This window comes from Triticum dicoccoides, chromosome 3B (genome assembly GCF_002162155.2).
Source record: "Triticum dicoccoides isolate Atlit2015 ecotype Zavitan chromosome 3B, WEW_v2.0, whole genome shotgun sequence".
Classification (NCBI taxonomy): domain Eukaryota; kingdom Viridiplantae; phylum Streptophyta; class Magnoliopsida; order Poales; family Poaceae; genus Triticum; species Triticum dicoccoides.
The window spans coordinates 153,295,075-153,302,695 of record NC_041385.1 but is presented as its reverse complement, the minus strand read 5'-3'; positions in this window follow the sequence as shown (position 1 = coordinate 153,302,695).

Genomic DNA, 7,621 nt, shown 5'->3' with positions numbered 1-7,621 from the left:
GCAGAATCTCTGACAATGGTGCGTCGCTGACGACTGTAATGTCATGATCAGAGAAATAATGGGCAACCTTCTTCATGGTCATGTAGATCCCATATACGAGCTTCTAATAATGAGGATATCTTTGCTTCGATGGGGTCAAAACTTCAGAGAGATAATACACTGGGCGCTGAACTTTGAAGGTTTTACCTTCTTCTTCCCGCTCGACCGTAAGTACTGTACTGACGACTTGTCCTGTGGCTGCAATGTAAAGCAACAGAGGCTCTTTGCTGATTGGAGCAGCAAGCACCGGCTGGGTGGAGAGCAGAGTTTTTAACTCGGCAAACACTGCATCAGCTTCTGGAGTCCACTCGAACTTGTCTGCCTTCTTCATCAGTCGGTAAAGGGGCAACGCCTTTTCACCGAGGCGAGAGATGAATCGACTTAACGCGGCCAAGCATCCAGAAAGCTTCTGGACATCGTGCACACGCACAGGGCGTTTCATTCGGAGTATGGTGCCAACTTTTTCTGGGTTAGCATCGATTCCTCGTTCGGAAACGAGAAAACCGAGTAACTTCCTGCCAGGTACTCTGAATGTGCACTTTGAAGGATTGAGCTTGATATCATACCTCCTGAGATTGGCAAATGTTTCAGCTAAGTCAGTCAACAGGTCGGAACCCTTTCGCGACTTGACCACGATATCATCCATGTATGCTTCCACATTCCGACTGATTTGAGTGAGTAAACACTTTTGAATCATTCTCATGAACATGGCTCCGGCATTCTTGAGGCCAAATGGCATGGTGATATAGCAGAAGCACCCGAATGGGGTGATGAAAGCTGTTTTGATTTCGTCGGGCCCATACAGACGGATCTGATGATACCCGGAATAAGCGTCTAGAAAAGACAATCTCTCGCACCCTGCGGTCGAGTCGACAATTTGGTCGATGCGAGGGAGAGGAAAATGATCTGTTTGAAATCAATGCACATACGAAGGGAATTGTCCTTTTTGGGAACCATAACGACATTGGCGAGCCACTCGGAGTGGTATATCTCTCGGATGAACTCTGCTGCAAGGAGTCGAGCCACCTCTTCGCCAATGGCTTTTTTCTTCTGAACGGCGGACCATCGAAGATGTTCTTTAACAGGTTTTGCTTTTGAATCGACTCTAAGGCGATGCTCAGCCAGTCCCCTGGGAACACCTGGCATGTCAGCTGGCTTCCATGCGAAGATGTCCCAGTTCTCACGGAGGAACTGGGTGAGCGCTTCTTCCTATTTAGAGTCGAGTGTAGTGGAAATATGGGTCGGAGCTGCATTGGGGTCAGTCGGGTGGATGTGAACTGGCTTCGTCTCCCCGGACGACTGAAATGCTGACTCTGTGGCGGGCTTCTTGGCCCGCAGTAAATCACTCGGATCTGCGTTCTTCTTGTATCCCTCTAGCTCTATCACTGTTATCTGGTCATCCGCAATCTTTGAGCCTTTCTGGAAACATTCTTCTGCTTTCTTCCGGTTACCAGTGACGGTGATCACGCCTTTGGGGCCAGGCATCTTTAACTTGAGGTACACGTAACATGGTCGAGCCATGAAGCGGGCGTAGGCTGGTCTTCCCAAGATAGCGTGGTAGGCGCTCTGGAAATCCACGATTTCAAATGTCAGCTTCTCTTTGCGGAAATGCTTCGAGTCGCCGAACACCACATCCAGAGCTATTTGGCCGAGTGACTCAGCCTTCTTTCCTGGGATGACTCCGTGAAAACTCATGTTGCTGGAACTGATCCTGGACATCGGAATGCCCATTCCCTTGAGCGTCTCTGCATACAGTATGTTCAACCCGCTGCCGCCATCCATCAATACCTTTGTCAGTCGAGTGCCTTCGACGACCGGGTCGACCACCAGTGCTTGCCTCCCAGGGGTGGCAATATGAGTAGGATGGTCCGATTGGTCGAAAGTAATGGGAGTTTGCGACCATCTCAGATAGTTTGGTGTCGCCGGTGCGACCATATTGACTTCTCGGTTGATCACTTTCAGTCGACTTTTGCTCTCTACATCAGCAAAAATCATCAAAGTGGAGTTGACATGAGGGTACTCTCCATCACTGTCCTGCTTGTCCTCAGCCTTGTCCGACTCCTTCTCTTTGTCCTTCGGCTGTTTCCCTTGGAACTGCTGGATTAAGAGCCGGCACTGGTGAGTGGTATGCTTTGGGTAGATGAAGTTACCATCTTCGTCTTTCTTCGTGTGGATATGACACGGCAGATCCATCACATCATTACCCTCCTTATCCTTTACCTTCTTGGGGTTCCAAGATCCTTTGGGCTTCCCTTTAAATTTGCCCTATGTCACGGCTAGAGCCTCTCCAGGAGCTGCTGGCTCGGCCTTCCGCTTTTGCTTCCGACTGGAGTTTCCTTTATCCGACTGACTCAGCTTGTACTTGCCGCTCCGGAGTCGGTCCTCTTCTTCGCCGTTGGCGTACTTGGTGGCTATTTCCATCATCCGACTCAGGGTCATGTCTCCAGTTCGACCAAACTTCAGGCTCAACTCTCTGTTCTTGACGCCATCTTTGAAGGCGCAAACTGCTTGATGGTCCGACACATTCTCTACAGTGTGATGCAAAGTGATCCACCTCTGGATGTAATCCCTCAGTGTTTCACTCGACTTTTGTACACAAACTTGTAGCTCAGTCAATCCAGCAGGTCGCTTGCAAGTTCCCTCAAACGTCCTGACGAACACTCGAGAAAGATCTTCCCAGGTTAAATGCTGCTGGGAGCCAACTGATTCAACCATGCCCTGGCTGAACCCTCTAGCATAAGTGGCAAATGTTTCATGGCCACCTCATCATTACCGCCACCAATCTGAACAGCCACTCGGTAGTCTTCGAGCCAAGTTTCAGGCTTAGACTCTCCGGTGAACTTACTCACCCCAGTCGCCAACCTGAAGTTGGGGGGTATCACTACGGCTCTGATCGCTCTGCTAAAACATTCTGGACCTAAAACGTGGACTCGGCTGCTTGTGGGCACATCTCTGTCATGACCACCTCTATGAGCTCTGTTTCGGTCAACCAAACCTTGCACGATGATGGATCTCGCGTCAAAGCCCGGCTCTCTGGGGTCGACTGGAGCTCTCCGCCCAACACTGAGCTGGCGCCTGTCATCTTGCTGCCGATGGGCGTTAGACCCACTTCTCGGAGGAGGAGTGGGCCCTCGATGCCTGTCATCACGATCAAATCGGTCATCATAGTGGTCCCGCCGGCCTTCAAGTCCCATGCGCCTCAGAGGCGACCTTGGACTGTGAGCCGACTGAACAGTATTCGCAGCGACAGATCGACTGTGAATCCTGTTACGTGACTGTGACACAGTTGAATTCTGATCTCCTGCTGCCCGGAGCAAATCTCTGATCTGCATCAAGCCTCTTCCAGCCTCTGACTGAGAGGGCTGAATTGACTCCGCTATGCGGGCTGCAGTTACCAAATTCTGAATTGGGGTTCGATATACCTGAGTTGGTTGCGGAAAGAGCTGACGTCGATTGGAGTTAGTCGCTCGTTCACGCGCACGCTCGTCGAGTGCTCGCTGAAGGTTCTCCAGTCGAGTGCGTTCAGCCAGGTTGGCTAAACGCGCCTCTTCCAGGGCGCGAGCCTCAGGTGTTTCTCCTGCTATGGGAGTATGCAGGGCATCCATGTTCCGGCGGCGAAGTTCTTCTCTCTGCTGGGAAGTGAGCGGCTCGGGTTGGTACTCTTCATGGGCTTGAGCGGGGCCGCCCTCGTCGTCCATCCCATCGCCGCGGGGGAAACCGGGAGGACTACGGGGCCCATTGACCATCAGGACCTCCGCCGCTGGGTCACTGCTACCGCACTCGGATGCAGTCCCTATGGAGCCAGTCGACAGGTCGAACAGGCCGTAGAGAGATTCGTCGGGCTCAATCGCCGCGACTTGGGTGGTGGCCGATTGGCGAGCCACTGCGTGCCTCACCCATCGCTGGAGCCTCGACCGACCAGAGCGCTTGCGCTGGTGGGAGACAGGGAGGGAGGACGGCGCATGAGTCGATCGGTATGGAGTCGACGGCTGCCGCAGCAAGACGCCGCAAACACACGCCCGAAAGTGGAGCGCGTCGATGTCGAGTGGTGCCTCCTGGAGCCAAGCGGAGTCGTCGGCGATAAAAGTGAGCGCACGGAGACGGATCTCGTGGCCCTCGACTAGTGCTCCGCTGGAAACATGATGAAGGCGATCGGACAAATTGCAACTTCTCCAAAAAAGTCGCTAAGACACCTGCCCCACGGTAGGCGCCAACTGTCGTGGTTCTAAGTCTGACAGTAGAATGGGGGTAAGTATGGAAAGGCAAGGTCCTAGCTATGGAGTAGTTGTACACACGGGTGTTTAGCGAGTTCAGGCCCTTCTCGGAGGAAGTAACAGCCCTACGTCTCGGAGCCCGGAGGCGGTCGACTGATCTCTGTGTATATGAGTTACAAGGGTGCGAACCCTCTACACTGAGGAGGGGGTGGCTTATATAGAGTTCGCCAGACCCCTCCGGCCCTCAGTTATGTGGGGTTTAAAGTACATTAAGACAGGGGGTTACTGGTAACGCCCTCATAAAGTGCTATGAAGACTATTAAAGCTACCTAATGACAAACCGTTGCGTGCTGAGTGACCTTTGGTCTCCTGGTCGTCGAGTGGTTAGCTTCATGGTCGAGCGGCTATCTTCATCGTCGAGTGTCTTGGGTTCGTCGAGTGAAGTCCCTCTTAGTCGACTGGAAGGTAGCTTCTTCTAAGGGTTACCTTGGGTATGGTATCCATGATAGGTATATGACCCTACCCTAGGTACATATCCTCATCAGGTGCGCCCCCCTTGCCCCCCTGTGCCTAGGGTTGGAAACCCTAGGTGGGGGGCGCACCACTTGCCTTGGGGGGCACTCCAACCCCCCTGGCCGCCGCCCCCCCTTGGGAGATTGCATCTCCCAGGGCCGGCGCACCCCCTGGGGGCCTATGTAAAGGAGGGCAGGGGGAGGGCAGCCGCACCCAAGTCTTGGCGCCTCCCTCCCCCTGCTACACCTCGTCCTCCTCCTGCAGCAACTTGGCGAAGCCCTGCCGGAGTTCTGCTGCATCCACCACCATGTCGTCGTGCTGCTGGATCATCATCAACCTCTCCTTCCCCCTTGCTGGATCAAGACGGAGGAGCCGTCACGCTGACCGTACGTGTGTTGAACGCGGAGGTGCCGTCCGTTCGGCGCTAGGATCTCCGGTGATAGGATCACGACGAGAACGACTACTTCAACCCCGTTCTTTTGAACGCTTTCGCTCGCGATCTACAAAGTGGTATGTAGATGCATCTCCCCTTTCACTCGTTGCTTAGATGAACTCATAGATGGATCTTGGTGAAACCGTAGGAAAAATTTTATTTTCTGCAACGTTCCCCAACAGTCCTACCTTCGGTGCGAGCGCGGCGAGCGGGGCGAGCGCCTGCCTTTGGTGCGAGCTTGGCGAGCGCGGCGAGGCCAGGGGGCGAGCGCGGCGAGGCCAGCGCGGCCACGGGCTTGAGTGGCGGCGGCGTCTGCGGCGTCTCGCCGGAGCAAGGATTGGCGATGGCGTGGCTGCTACGGGGCGACAGAGGCGAGGTGTGCAACAGACGTAGACGGACGAGGAGGAGACAGAAAACGTCTGCTTTGTGTCCGCCTCGGACCCAAAGGTGGGTGGATGGCAGGTGGGCTAGACGAGGCGTGCAGCGGACGTAGACAAACGAGGAGGAGACAGAAACGCCCGCTTTGTGTCCGCCTCGGACCCAAATATGACTCAAATTTGGTACGAAAATGGATCCGCGCGGACAACGGACGCAGAATAAAAATGGGTCTCTGCGTTGGGCCGTCGTTTTTGTTTGTGCAAACCCAAACGGACATGAACGAACGAAATGGGTCGCCCCATTAAAGTTGCTCTAACCCCGCAAAAAAGTTATAAATAAGCAGGCCATGTTCGAAATGAAGTCACAAGACGCATTATTTCTAGCCCTAGTTCTCCGTACGATCCGGACCTAGGAGGTCACGGATTTATTTCAGCCTCCCGAGAATAGGTCGGCCCGCCCAAGTGGCGAGACCGTGAGAGCATTGACTTGGCCGGCTTCCAGAAGGCGATCGTGTTGGCCGGTGGACGGTGGTGATCGTGCCTACTGCCGACGTCGTGGGGCCTCCGCCCAAGGCTGGGAGCATCCACGCCACTGCACGCAAGCAGTTGGACTTGGACCGAATGCCGCGCCTGGATGGATGGTCATGCACATCCCGTGCCGACACCTCGCCTTTACCTACTGTCATTTCCAATCGTGAACTGATCTGTTTGGCTCTGAGTAGTCTGAGTGTGTCCCTGTCGACGAATCGCAGTGCGCCACCTAGCCAGGTCACCGAGATGTCGCTTTTTCGCTGACGTGTCAGGAACCAGCACCAGCTGTAGAAAACGGTTTTAGCCGATCCTCAAATATCTTCTAGGGTTGAGATCTGCTTGGCCAAGGATGGGATTCCGTCGAGTCTGCCGCGCACGTTATCCTTTGGATCTCCATATGGTATCGAGTTTTTTTTTGAGCATCAGTACAGACGCAAACGCTCATATACACGCGCATACACTCACCCTTATGAACGCACACACGCACACTCTATCCCTATGAGCACCTCCGAGAGATTGAGCCGGCATATCATCTTGAGATTTACGAAGCTATCATAGACGTCTCGTCGTCGACGGGAACGTCTCCTCCCACTAAAAGCACATCGTCGGAAATCCTGAAATAAATCCAGAAATAATGCGAGCACCAGGATTTGAACCCTGATGGGTTGAGAATACCACTGTCCACCTAACCATCTCAACCACATGGGCTGTGGCCCTTTTCATCTACGGTATCGAGCTGAGTAACTTCTTTTACTGACATTGTAAAGCAGGCTCAGATCAGAGCTTGAAAACTCTTTTTCTTTTCTGGAGTAGAGCTTGAAAGCTGTTGGGAGAAGGGAATCGGCAACACAACCAGAGCTGCCCTGTCTTTTTGGTAATAAGGGAGGATTCTCTTTTGTTTTGCCACACTGTTCGACTATTTTTGAGCTATAAATCGGTTTGCACTTGGGCGTTGACGAACTGATTTTGCGACCTATGTAAAACGGGCATCCCAACTCGTCATGTATATTTTGAACCAGAAATATTAGAAGTCATTTTAGCGTTAGAGCAACTCCAACGCAGTGATCCAAACGGACACAAATTTTGTCTGTTTTTTGTCTGTTTGGGTCACCTGTCCGGCTGGCGGACAAGCGATGTACCTAACGCGCAGCACAAAGCAGAGAACTCATTGCGCTGCCCCTCCTCTGCAGGCACCCCGCCTCACCGGCGCCGGCCGACAACTCCTTGCGCCGCCCCTCCTCTTCTCCTCGCCCCCCGCCGGGCCCCGAGCCATTCCTGCATCAGATCGGAGGTGTCTACCGCAACGGCTTCCAATTCGCCGCCGTCAAGGACACCGCAGCAGAGCAACGATATCTCCCATGGGGCGCGTCGAGAGTAGAGATGGGGTGAATCGGGATGGGGAGGCGGCTGGTTGAGCGCGTGAAGACCGGACTCGGCACGAAGAGTCGGCGAAGGCTTCTCGCAAGGATCCCCTCCCCCGCGAGATCTTTTCTCTGCTCATGCCTCCTCTGCTG